Source organism: Panulirus ornatus, chromosome 5 (assembly GCF_036320965.1).
Source record: "Panulirus ornatus isolate Po-2019 chromosome 5, ASM3632096v1, whole genome shotgun sequence".
In the NCBI taxonomy this organism is placed as follows: domain Eukaryota; kingdom Metazoa; phylum Arthropoda; class Malacostraca; order Decapoda; family Palinuridae; genus Panulirus; species Panulirus ornatus.
Window position 1 is genome coordinate 43707225 of NC_092228.1, and position 14622 is coordinate 43721846.

A 14622-nucleotide genomic window follows, 5' to 3' on the forward strand; every position below is an offset into this window, starting at 1 on the left:
GTGTGGAACAGAAATCATAATCTGATCCTAAAAAAGTTGTGAAACAAGACTGTTTTCATTCTATCTATTTAAGATTACCCAAGGACCTCTCTCCAACAAAGAGTTCTAGATTTACCCAGGACCTCTATCTGGAAGTCCCTGTAGCCCAAGGCTGCACTACTTCCAGTAGCAGAGAAATGTGGTCTCCTTTGGAGTTAAAAAATCTTTTATAAGCCTGTACTCTCAACGATACATCCTTGCCGAAGCTGACTTTTCACTCATGGTATAATCTCAAGCAGATACAGCACAGCAACACCAATCAAGGTAGTAATCCATATAAACATATGTCTTTATAAATAACCACTTATTTATACAGTATGGGGAGGGATACACTTGTGGGACCCCATTAAATGAGCTGTCTCTACCATCAGACAGCTTTTATACATTTTGCATACCACTAGCATCACAGTTTCATCACTTAGCTTGTTCAAATCAATCACCACGCTGACACTGAAGAAATACTTCTTCACATACTTTTTAACAAGATTCTCTTTTACCTTCTTGTTTAGCTTTTGGTTCATCTGCTATTTCATCTCACAAAGAACTGTTCTAAGGAGACAGCATCAAACTTTATTAGAAACTTGAAGCTTCTGATCAAGTAACTAATTACTCTTTTGTTTTCCATGGTGGGCAGATTTACAGTCCTTAGCCTCTCACTATAGCTCACGTCTCTTTATTTGGGAACCATTTTTGTTGCCTTTCTCAGCACCATCTTGGTAAAATCTTTTTACCTCTTTAGGTGTGGCAACTATGCATGAGAACACATTCACGTCATGTTTGTTTGAGAGCATTGAAGAGGGTGTGCTGCAATGATCTGGACATATGGATAGGATGATTAAGAGAATATACATGTCAGAACTGGATGGAGTTAGGAAAAGGAGGAAAGCAAGGAGGTGGTGGAAGGATGGAGTGGAAGATGCTTTGGAAGTCCAGGACCTGAACATGCAGGGGGTGGAAAGCATGAGAGGGACAGAGTAAAATGGAGTGAAGTGATTTAGTTTAAAGTTCTGATGTGTCTAGTCCATACCAACAAAAATATGAAAATAATTACTGAATACAAATTGATGGGAAAAATTAGTTCTGGGAAGTTCATTTTAATCAAAAGTGTGATCCATCTAAACTAACTTCATGGCTGCAGAATCAAACCTTTCAAGGATTTTCAATCTTATTTATATTTTATCTATCATACTTAGTCGCGGTCTCCAGTGTTAGTGAGGTAGCACAAGGAAACAGACGAAAGAATGGCCCAACCCACCCACATAAACGTGTATATACATAAACGCCCATACACGCACATATACATACCTATATATTTCAATGTATACATACATATACATACACAGACATATACATATATACAAATGTACATATTCATGCTTGCTGCCTTCATCCATTCCCGTCGCCACCCTGCCACATATGACATGGCACCCCCCCTCCCCTTGCGTGCGTGCAAGGTAGAGGTAGTAAAAGACAACAAGGCCACATTCGTTCACACTCAGTCTTTAGCTGTCATATGTAATGCACCAAAACCACAGCTCCCTTTCCACATCCAGGCCCCATAAAACTTTCCATAGTTTACCCCGACACTTCACAGGCCCTGGTTCAATTCACTGACAGCACGTCTACCCCGGTATACCACATCATTGCAATTTACTCTATTCCTTGCATGCAATTCACCCTCCTGTATGTACAGGCTCCAATCACTTAAAATCGTTTTCACTCCATCCTTCCATCTCCAATTTGGTCTCCCACTTCTCATTCCTTCCATCTCAGACACATATATCCTCTTTGTCAATCTTTCCTCACTCATTCTCTCCATGTGATCAAACCATTTCAATACACCCTCATTTGCTCTCTCAACCACACTTTTCATTACCACACATCTCTCTTACCATTTTATTACTTGCTTGATCAAACCACCTCACACCACATACTGTTCTCAAACATTTCATTTCCAACACATCCACCATCCTCTGCACAACCCTATCTATAGCCCATGCCTCACAACCATATAACATTGTTGGAACCACTATTCCTTCAAACATACCCATTTTTGCCCTCCGAGATAATGTTCTCGCCTTCCAGAACCTCTGCCCCTCCCCCACCCTGTCACTCACTTCCATGGTTCCATTAGCTGCTAAATCCACTCCCTGATATCTAAAACATTTCACTTCTTCCAGTTTTTCTCCATTCAAACTTAACTCCCAATTTACTGGTCCCTCAATGCTACTGAACCTAATAACCTTGCTCTTATTCACATTTACTCTCAGCTTTCTTCTTTCACCCACTTTATCAAACTCAGTCACCAACTTCTGCACTTTCTCACCAGAATCAGCCACCAGCACTGTATTATCAGCAAACAACAACTGACTCACTTCCCAAGCTCTCTCATCCACAACAGACTGCATACTTACCCCTCTCTCCAAAACTCTTCAATTCACCTCCTTAACAACACCATCCATAAACAAATTAAACAACCATGGAGACATCATGCACCCCTACCGCAAACCGACATTCACTGGGAACCAATCACTTTCCTCTCTTCCTACATGTACACATGTCTTACATCCTTGATTAAAACTTTTCAGTTTCTAGCAACTTAACTCCCACACCATATACTCTTAATACCTGATCCACACATACCCTCTAACACTTCTGAAACCACACTGCTCTTCCCCAGTCTGATGCTCTGTACATGCCTTTGTATGTAGCATTTATGGATCTGGAGAAGGCATATGATAGAGTTGATAGAGATGCTCTGTGGAAGGTATTAAGAATATATGGTGTGGGAGGCAAGTTGTTAGAAGCAGTGAAAAGTTTTTATCGAGGATGTAAGGCATGTGTACGTGTAGGAAGAGAGGAAAGTGATTGGTTCTCAGTGAATGTAGGTTTGCGGCAGGGGTGTGTGATGTCTCCATGGTTGTTTAATTTGTTTATGGATGGGGTTGTAAGGGAGGTAAATGCAAGAGTCCTGGAAAGAGGGGCAAGTATGAAGTCTGTTGGGGATGAGAGAGCTTGGGAAGTGAGTCAGTTGTTGTTCGCTGATGATACAGCGCTGGTGGCTGATTCATGTGAGAAACTGCAGAAGCTGGTGACTGAGTTTGGTAAAGTGTGTGGAAGAAGAAAGTTGAGAGTAAATGTGAATAAGAGCAAGGTTATTAGGTACAGTAGGGGTGAGGGTCAAGTCAATTGGGAGGTGAGTTTGAATGGAGTAAAACTGGAGGAAGTGAAGTGTTTTAGATATCTGGGAGTGGATCTGTCAGCGGATGGAACCATGGAAGCGGAAGTGGATCATAGGGTGGGGGAGGGGGCGAAAATTTTGGGAGCCTTGAAAAATGTGTGGAAGTCGAGAACATTATCTCGGAAAGCGAAAATGGGTATGTTTGAGGGAATAGTGGTTCCAACAATGTTGTATGGTTGCGAGGCGTGGGCTATGGATAGAGATGTGCGCAGGAGGATGGATGTGCTGGAAATGAGATGTTTGAGGACAATGTGTGGTGTGAGGTGGTTTGATCGAGTAAGTAACGTAAGGGTAAGAGAGATGTGTGGAAATAAAAAGAGCGTGGTTGAGAGAGCAGAAGAGGGTGTTCTGAAATGGTTTGGGCACATGGAGAGAATGAGTGAGGAGAGATTGACCAAGAGGATATATGTGTCGGAGGTGGAGGGAACGAGGAGAAGAGGGAGACCAAATTGGAGGTGGAAAGATGGAGTGAAAAAGATTTTGTGTGATCGGGGCCTGAACATGCAGGAGGGTGAAAGGAGGGCAAGGAATAGAGTGAATTGGAGTCATGTGGTATACAGGGGTTGACGTGCTGTCAGTGGATTGAATCAAGGCATGTGAAGCGTCTGGGGTAAACCATGGAAAGCTGTGTAGGTATGTATATTTGCGTGTGTGGACGTGTGTATGTACATGTGTATGGGGGGGGGGGGGTTGGGCCATTTCTTTCGTCTGTTTCCTTGCGCTACCTCGCAAACGCGGGAGACAGCGACAAAGTATAAAAAAAAAAAAAAAAAAAAAAAATAATTTCTCAGGAATACTCAACAAACTTATACCTCTGTAATTTGAGCACTCACTCTTATCCCCTTTGCCTTTATACAATGGCACTATGCATGCATTCTGCCAATCCTCAGGCACTTCACCATGAACAATATATACACTGAATTTCCATACCAGCCAATCAACAACACAGCCCCCTTTTTTAAGGGGGGTGACTGTGTGTTTCCAATCTTTTTATGGAAAAAGGTGAGAACAATGGAAGTAAGGGGAGTGGGGGAGGAATGGGATGTATTTAGGGAATCAGTGATGGATTGCGCAAAAGATGCTTGTGGCATGAGAAGAGTGGGAGGTGGGTTGATTAGAAAGGGTAGTGAGTGGTGGGATGAAGAAGTAAGAGTATTAGTGAAAGAGAAGAGAGAGGCATTTGGACGATTTTTGCAGGGAAAAAATGCAATTGAGTGGGAGATGTATAAATGAAAGAGACAGGAGGTCAAGAGAAAGGTGCAAGAGGTGAAAAAAAGGGCAAATGAGAGTTGGGGTGAGAGAGTATCATTAAATTTTAGGGAGAATAAAAAGATGTTCTGGAAGGAGGTAAATAAAGTGCGTAAGACAAGGGAGCAAATGGGAACTTCAGTGAAGGGCGCAAATGGGGAGGTGATAACAAGTAGTGGTGATGTGAGAAGGAGATAGAGTGAGTATTTTGAAGGTTTGTTGAATGTGTTTGATGATAGAGTGGCAGATATAGGGTGTTTTGGTCAAGGTGGTGTGCAAAGTGAGAGGGTTAGGGAAAATGATTTGGTAAACAGAGAAGAGGTAGTGAAAGCTTTGCGGAAGATGAAAGCCGGCAAGGCAGCAGGTTTGGATGGTATTGCAGTGGAATTTATTAAAAAAGGGGGTGACTGTATTGTTGACTGGTTGGTAAGGTTAGTTAATGTATGTATGACTCATGGTGAGGTGCCTGAGGATTGGCGGAATGCGTGCATAGTGCCATTGTACAAAGGCAAAGGGGATAAGAGTGAGTGCTCAAATTACAGAGGTATAAGTTTGTTGAGTATTCCTGGTAAATTATATGGGAGGGTATTAATTGAGAGGGTGAAGGCATGTACAGAGCATCAGATTGGGGAAGAGCAGTGTGATTTCAGAAGTGGTAGAGGATGTGTGGATCAGGTGTTTGCTTTGAAGAATGTATGTGAGAAATACTTAGAAAAGCAAATGGATTTGTATGTAGCATTTATGGATCTGGAGAAGGCATATGATAGAGTTGATAGAGATGCTCTGTGGAAGGTATTAAGAATATATGGTGTGGGAGGAAAGTTGTTAGAAGCAGTGAAAAGTTTTTATCGAGGATGTAAGGCATGTGTACGTGTAGGAAGAGAGGAAAGTGATTGGTTCTCAGTGAATGTAAGTTTGCGGCAGGGGTGTGTGATGTCTCCATGGTTGTTTAATTTGTTTATGGATGGGGTTGTTAGGGAGGTAAATGCAAGAGTTTTGGAAAGAGGGGCAAGTATGAAGTCTGTTGGGGATGAGAGAGCTTGGGAAGTGAGTCAGTTGTTGTTCGCTGATGATACAGCGCTGGTGGCTGATTCATGTGAGAAACTGCAGAAGCTGGTGACTGAGTTTGGTAAAGTGTGTGGAAGAAGAAAGTTAAGAGTAAATGTGAATAAGAGCAAGGTTATTAGGTACAGTAGGGTTGAGGGTCAAGTCAATTGGGAGGTGAGTTTGAATGGAGAAAAACTGGAGGAAGTGAAGTGTTTTAGATATCTGGGAGTGGATCTGGCAGCGGATGGAACCATGGAAGCGGAAGTGGATCATAGGGTGGGGGAGGGGGCGAAAATTCTGGGGGCCTTGAAGAATGTGTGGAAGTCGAGAACATTATCTCGGAAAGCAAAAATGGGTATGTTTGAAGGAATAGTGGTTCCAACAATGTTGTATGGTTGCGAGGCATGAGCTATGGATAGAGTTGTGCGCAGGAGGATGGATGTGCTGGAAATTAGATGTTTGAGGACAATGTGTGGTGTGAGGTGGTTTGATCGAGTGAGTAACGTAAGGGTGAGAGAGATGTGTGGAAATAAGAAGAGCGTGGTTGAGAGAGCAGAAGAGGGTGTTTTGAAGTGGTTTGGGCACATGGAGAGGATGAGTGAGGAAAGATTGACCAAGAGGATATATGTGTCGGAGGTGGAGGGAGCAAGGAGAAGGGGGAGACCAAATTGGAGGTGGAAAGATGGAGTGAAAAAGATTTTGTGTGATCGGGGCCTGAACATGCAGGAGGGTGAAAGGAGGGCAAGGAATAGAGTGAATTGGAGCGATGTGGTATACCGGGGTTGACGTGCTGTCAGTGGATTGAATCAAGGCATGTGAAGCGTCTGGGGTAAACCATGGAAAGCTGTGTAGGTATGTATATTTGCGTGTGTGGACGTATGTATGTACATGGGTATGGGGGGGGGTTGGGCCATTTCTTTCGTCTGTTTCCTTGCGCTACCTCGCAAACGCGGGAGACAGCGACAAAGTATAAAAAAAAAAAATTCTTCAAAGCAAACACCTGATCCACACATCCTCTACCACTTCTGAAACCACACTGCTCTTCCCCAATCTGATGCTCTGTACATGCCTTCACCCTCTCAATCAATATCCTCCCATATAATTTACCAGGAATACTCAACAAACTTATACCTCTGTAATTTGAGCACTCACTCTTATCCCCTTTGCCTTTGTACAATGGCACTATGCATGCATTCCACCAATCCTCAGGCACCTCATCATGAGTCATACATACATTAAATAACCTTACCAACCAGTCAACAATACAGTCACCCCCTTTTTTAATAAATTCCACTGAAATACCATCCAAACCTGCTGCCTTGCCGGCTTTCATCTTCCGCAAAGCTTTTACTACCTCTTCTCTGTTTACCAAATCATTTTCCCTAACCCTCTCACTTTGCACACCACCTCGACCAAAACACCCTGTCTCTGCCACTCTATCATCAAACACATTCAACAAACTTTCAAAATACTCACTCCATCTCCTTCTCACATCACCACTACTTGTTATCACCTCCCCATTTGCGCCCTTCACTGAAGTTCCCATTTGCTCCCTTGTCTTACGCACTTTATTTACCTCCTTCCAGAACATCTTTTTATTCTCCCTAAAATTTAATGATACTCTCTCACCCCAACTCTCATTTGCCCTTTTTTTCACCTCTTGCACCTTTCTCTTGACCTCCTGTCTCTTCTTTTATACATCTCCCACTCAATTTCATTTTTTCCCTGCAAAAATCGTCCAAATGCCTCTCTCTTCTCTTTCACTAATACTCTTACTTCTTCATCCCACCACTCACTACCCTTTCTAATCAACCCACCTCCCACTCTTCTCATGCCACAAGCATCTTTTGCGCAATCCATCACTGATTCCCTAAATACATCCCATTCCTCCCCCACTCCCCTTACTTCCATTGTTCTCACCTTTTTCCATTCTGTACTCAGTCTCTCCTGGTACTTCCTCACACAAGTCTCCTTCCCAAGCTCACTTACTCTCACCACCCTCTTCACCCCAACATTCACTCTTCTTTTCTGAAAACCCATACAAATCTTCACCTTAGCCTCCACAAGATAATGATCAGACATCCCTCCAGTTGCACCTCTCAGCACATTAACATCTAAAAGTCTCTCTTTCGCGCGCCTGTCAATTAACACGTAATCCAATAACGCTCTCTGGCCATCTCTCCTACTTACATAAGTATACTTATGTATATCTCGCTTTTTAAACCAGGTATTCCCAATCATCAGTCCTTTTTCAGCACATAAATCTACAAGCTCTTCACCATTTCCATTTACAACACTGAACACCCCATGTATACCAATTATTCCCTCAACTGCCACATTACTCACCTTTGCATTCAAATCACCCATCACTATAACCCGGTCTCGTGCATCAAAACCACTAACACATATATATATACAGGGGAGAAAGAATACTTCCCACGCATTCCTCACGTGTCATAGAAGGCGACTAAAGGGGACGGGAGCAGGGGGCTAGAAACCCTCCCCTTCTTGTATTTTAACTTTCTAAAAGGGGAAACAGAAGATGGAGTCATGCGGGGAGTGCTCATCCTCCTCGAAGGCTCAGATTGGGGTGTCTAAATGTGTGTGGATGTAACCAAGATGAGAAAAAAGGAGAGATAGGTAGTATGTTTGAGGAAAGGAACCTGAATGTTTTGGCTCTGAGTGAAACGAAGCTCAAGGGTAAAGGGGAAGAGTGGTTAGGGAATGTCTTGGGAGTAAAGTCAGGGGTTAGTGAGAGGACAAGAGCAAGGGAAGGAGTAGCACTACTCCTGAAACAGGAGTTGGAGTATGTGATAAAATGTAAGAAAGTAAATTCTAGATTGATATGGGTAAAACTGAAAGTTGATGGAGAGAGATAGGTGATTATTGGTGCATATGCACCTGGGCATGAGAAGAAGGATCATGAGAGGCAAGTGTTTTGAGAGCAGCTGAATGAGTGTGTTAGTGGTTTTGATGCACAAGACCAGGTTATAGTGATGGGTGATTTGAATGGAAAGGTGAGCAATGTGGCAGTTGAGGGAATAATTGGTGTACATGGGGTGTTCAGTGTTGTAAATGGAAATGGTGAAGAGCTTGTAGATTTATGTGCTGAAAAAGGACTGGTGATTGGGAATACCTGGTTTAAAAAGCAAGATATACATAAGTATACGTACGTAAGAAGGAGAGATGGTCAGAGAGCATTATTGGATTATGTGTTAATTGATAGGCGCGCAAAAGAGAAACTTTTGGATGTTAATGTGCTGAGAGGTGCGACTGGAGGGATGTCTGATCATTATCTTGTGGAGGTGAAGGTGAAGATTTGTAGGGGTTTTCAGAAAAGAAGAGAGAATGTTGGCATGAAGAGAGTGGTGAGAGTTAGTGAGCTTGGGAAGGAGACTTGTATGAGGAAGTACCAGGAGAGACTGAGTTCAAAATGGAAAAAGGTGAGAACAAAGGAGGTAAGGGGAGTGGGGGAGGAATGGGATGTATTTAGGGAAGCAGTGATGGCTTGCGCAAAAGATGCTTGTGGCATGAGAAGCATGGGAGGTGGGTTGATTAGAAAGGGTAGTGAGTGGTGGGATGAAGAAGTAAGATTATTAGTGAAAGAGAAGAGAGAGGCATTTGGACGATTTTTGCAGGGAAAAATGCAAATGAGTGGGAGATATATAAAAGAAAGAGACAGGAGGTCAAGAGAAAGGTGCAAGAGGTGAAAAAGAGGGCAAATGAGAATTGGGGTGAGAGTATCATTAAATTTTAGGGAGAATAAAAAGATGTTTTGGAAGGAGGTAAATAGAGTGCGTAAGACAAGGGAGCAAATGGGAACTTCAGTGAAGGGGGCTAATGGGGAGGTGATAACAAGTAGTGGTGATGTGAGAAGGAGATGGAGTGAGTATTTTGAAAGTTTGTTGAATGTGTTTGATGATAGAGTGGCAGAGACAGGGTGTTTTGGTCGAGGTGGTGTGCAAAGTGAGAGGGTTAGGGAAAATGATTTGGTAAACAGAGAAGAGGTAGTAAAAGCTTTGCGGAAGATGAAAGCTGGCAAGGCAGCAGGTTTGGATGGTATTGCAGTGGAATCTATTAAAAAAGGGAATGACTGCATTGTTGACTGGTTGGTAAGGTTATTTAATGTATGTATGATTCATGGTGAGGTGCCTGAGGATTGGCAGAATGCTTGCAGAGTGCCATTGTAAGAAGGCAAAGGGGATAAGAGTGAGTGCTCAAATTACAGAGGTATAAGTTTGTTGAGTATTCCTGGGAATTTATATGGGAGGGTATTGATTGAGAGGGTGAAGGCATGTACAGAGCGTCAGATTGGGGAAGAGCAGTGTGGTTTCAGAAGTGGCAGAGGATGTGTGGATCTGGTGTTTGCTTTGAAGAATGTATGTGAGAAATACTTAGAAAAGCAAATGGATTTGTATGTAGCATTTATGGATCTGGAGAAGGCATATGATAGAGTTGATAGAGATGCTCTGTGGAAGGTATTAAGAATATATGGTGTGGAAGGCAAGTTGTTAGAAGCAGTGAAAAGTTTTTATCGAGGATGTAAGGCATGTGTACGTGTAGGAAGAGAGGAAAGTGATTGGTTCTCAGTGAATGTAGGTTTGCGGCAGGGGTGTGTGATGTCTCCATGGTTGTTTAATTTGTTTATGGATGGGGTTGTTAGGGAGGTGAATGCAAGAGTTTTGGAAAGAGGGGCAAGTATGCAGTCTGTTGTTGATGAGAGAGCTTGGGAAGTGAGTCAGTTGTTGTTTGCTGATGATACAGCACTGGTGGCTGATTCATGTGAGAAACTGCAGGAGCTGGTGACTGAGTTTGGTAAAGTGTGTGAAAGAAGAAAGTTAAGAGTAAATGTGAATAAGAGCAAGGTTATTAGGTACAGTAGGGTTGAGGGTCAAGTCAATTGGGAGGTAAGTTTAAATGGAGAAAAACTGGAGAAAGTGAAGTGTTTTAGATATCTGGGAGTGGATCTGGCAGCGGATGGAACCATGGAAGCGGAAGTGAATCATAGGGTGGGGAGGGGGCAAAAATTCTGGGAGCCTTGAAGAATGTGTGGAAGTCGGGAACATTATCTCGGAAAGCAAAATTGGGTATGTTTGAAGGAATAGTGGTTCCAACAATGATGTATGGTTGCGAGGCGTGGGCTATGGATAGAGTTGTGCGCAGGAGGATGGATGTGCTGGAAATGAGATGTTTGAGGACAATATGTGGTGTGAGGTGGTTTGATCGAGTAAGTAATGTAAGGGTTAGAGAGATGTGTGGAAATAAAAAGAGTGTGGTGGAGAGAGCAGAAGAGGATGTTTTGAAATGGTTTGATCACATGGAGAGAATGATTGAGGAATGATTGACCAAGAGGATATATGTGTCAGAGGTGGAGGGAACGAGGAGAAGTGGGAGACCAAATTGGAGGTGGGAAGATGGAGTGAAAAAGATTTTGAGTGATCGGGGCCTGAACATGCAGGAGGGTGAAATGCATGCAACTAATAGAGTGAATTGGAATGATGTGGTATGCCGGGGTCGACGTGTTGTCAATGGATTGAATCAGGGCATGTGAAGTGTCTGGGGTAAAACATGGAAAATTCTGTGGGGCCTGGATGTGGAAAGGGAGCTGTGGTTTCGGTGCATTATACATGACAATGAAACCACAGCTCCCTTTCCACATCCAGGCCCCACAGAACTTTCCATGGTTTACCCCAGATGCTTCACATGCCCTGGTTCAATCCATTGACAACACGTCAACCCCGGTATACCACATCGTTCCAATTCACTCTATTCCTTGCACGCCTTTCACCCTCCTGCATGTTCAGGCCCCGATCACTCAAAATCTTTTTCACTCCATCTTTCCACCTCCAATTTGGTCTCCCATTTCTCCTCGTTCCCTCCACCTCTGACACAGATATCCTCTTTGTCAATCTCTCCTAACTCATTCTCACCATGTGACCAAACCATTTCAAAACACCCTCTTCTGCTCTTTCAACCACATTTTTACCACACATCTCTCTTACCCTTTTATTTCTTACTCAATCAAACCACTTCACACCACATATTGTCCTCAAACATCTCATTTCCAACACATCCTCCCTTCTCTGAACAACTCTATCTATAGCCCATGCCTCGCACCCACATAACATTGTTGGAACCACTATTCCTTCAAACACCCATTTTTGCTTTCTGAGATGACGTTCTTGCCTTCCACACATTTTTCAACACTCCCAGAACTCTCAACCCCTCCCCCACCCTGTGACTCACCTCCACTTCCATGTTTCCATCTGCTGCCAAATCCACTCCCAGATATCTAAAACACTTCACTTCCTCCAGTTTTTCTTCATTCAAACTTACCCCCTACCTGACTTGTCCCTTAACCCTACTGTACTAGCTAATAACCTTGCTCTTATTCACATTTACTCTTAACTTTCTTCTTTCACACACTTAACCAAACTCAGTCACCAGCTTCTGCACTTTCTCACAAGAATCAGCCACCAGCGCTGTATCATCAGCAAACAACAACTGACTCACTTCCCAAGCTCTCTCATCGACAGCAGACTGCATACTTGCCCCTCTCTCCAAAACTCTTCCATTCACCTCCCTAAGAACCCCGTCCATAAACAAATAAAACAACCATGGAGACATCACGTACCCCTACCACAAACCAACATTCACTGAGAACCAATCACTTTCCTCTCTTCCTACTCGTACACATGCCTTACATCCATAAAAACTTTTCACTGCTTCTAGCAACTAGCCCCCCACACCATATATTCTTAATACCTTCCAGAGAGCATCTCTATCAACTCTATTATATGCCTTCTCCAGATCCATAAATCCTACATACAAATCTATTTGCTTTTCTAAGTATTTCTCACATATTTTTCAAAGCAAACACATGATCCACACATCCTCTACCACTTCTGAAACCACACTGCTCTTCCGCAATCTGATGCTCTGTACATGCTTTCACCCTCTCAATCAATACCCTCCCATATAATTTCCCAGGAATACTCAACAAACTTATACCTCTGTAATATGAGCTCTTACCTTTATCCCCTTTGCCTTTGTACAATGGCACTATGCTTGCATTCCATCAATCCTCAGTCACCTCATCATGAGTCATACATATATTAAACATCCTTACCAACCAGTCAACAACACAGTCACCTCCTTTTTAATAAATTCCACTGCAATACCATCCAAACCTGCTGCCTTGCCGGATTTCATCTTCCGAAAAGCTTTTACTATCTCTTCTCTGTGTAACAAATAATTCTCCCTAACCGTCTTAATTCACACACCACCTCGACCAAAACACCCTATATCTGCCACTCTTATCATCTAACACATTCAACAAACCTTCAAAGTCCTCACTCCATCTCCTTCTCACATCACCACTACTTGTTATTACCTCCCCATTAGCCCCCTTCACTGATGTTCCCATTTGTTCTCTTGTCTTACACACTCTATTTACCTCCTTCCAAAACATCTTTTTATTCTCCCTAAAATTCAATAATACTCTCTCACCCCAACTCTCATTTGCCCTCTTTTTCACCTCTTGCACCTTTCTCTTGACCTCCTGCCACTTTCTTTAATACAAATCCCTGTCATTTTCACTATTTCCCAGCAAAAATTGTCCAAATGCCTCTCTCTTCTCTTTCACTAATAATCTTACTTCTTCATCCCACCACTCACTACCCTTTCTAATCTGCCCACCTCCCACACTTCTCATGCCACAAGCATCTTTTGCACAAGCCATCACTGCTTCCCTAATTACATCCCATTCTTCCCCCACTCCCCTTACGTCCTTTGCTCTCACCTCTTTCCATTCTGCACTCAGTCTCTCCTGGTACTTCTTCACACAAGTCTCCTTCCCAAACTCACTCTCACCACTCTCTTCACCCCAACATTCTCTCTTCTTTTCCGAAAACCTCTACAAATCTTCACCTTTGCCCCCACAAGATAATGATCAGACATCCCTCCAGTTGCACCTCTCAGAACATTAACATCCAAAAGTCTCTCTTTCGCGTGCCTATCAATTAACACGTGATCCATTAACGGTCTCTGGCCATCTCTCCTACTTACATACGTATACTTATGTATATCTCTCTTTTTAAACCAGGTATTCCCAATCACCAGTGCTTTTTCAGCACACAAATGTACAAGCTCTTCACCATTCCATTTATAACACTGAACACCCCATGTACACCAATTATTCCCTCAACTGCCACATTACTCATCTTTGCATTCAAATCACCCATCACTATAACCCGGTCTGGTGCTTCAAAACTACTAACACACTCACTTAGCTGCTCCCAAAACACATGCCTCTCATGATCTTTCTTCTCATGCCCAGGTGCATATACACTAATAATCACCCATCTCTCTCCATCAACTTTCAGTTTCATCCATATCAATCTAGAGTTTACTTTCTTATACTCAATCACATACTCCCACCAGTCCTGTTTCAGGAGTGGTGCTACTCCTTCCCTTGTTCTTGTCCTTTCACCAACCCCTGACTTTACTCTCAAAACATTCCCAAACCACTCTTCCCCTTTACCCTTGAGCTTCGCTCCCCTCAGAGCCAAAACATACAGCTTCCTTTCCTCAAACATACTACCTATCTCTCCTTTTTTCTCATCTTGGTTATATCCACACACATTTAGACACCCCAATCTGAGCCTTCGAGGAGGATGAGCACTCCCCACGTGACTCCTTCTTCTGTTTCCTCTTTTAAAAGTTTAAATACAAGGAGGGGAGGGTTTTTAGTTCCCTGCTCCTGTCCCTTTCAGTCACCTTCTACGACACGTGAGGAATGCGTGGGAAGTATTCTTTCTCCCCTATCCCAGGGATAATATGAATTTTCTGTAAAAACATCAATATCAGTTTTCTGTACAAGCTTTAATATGAAAGACCAAAATGACTTATCAATAAACTATTTGAATATTGTAAGAAATGTGTACTGTGTGTTTATCAAATGCATATATGCATATATGTATCTGTATATGTCTTTGTTTATGGATGGGGTTGTTAGGGAGGTGAATGCAAGAGTTTTGGATAGAGGG

General features: G+C 42.9%; 1 protein-coding gene across 1 annotated transcript in view; it reads right to left on the bottom strand.

Moving 5' to 3' along the window:
- LOC139746875 (kelch-like protein 17) overlaps positions 1–14622 on the bottom strand; it is a 128806-nt gene that overhangs the window by 33652 nt on the left and 80532 nt on the right. The window lies entirely within an intron of this gene.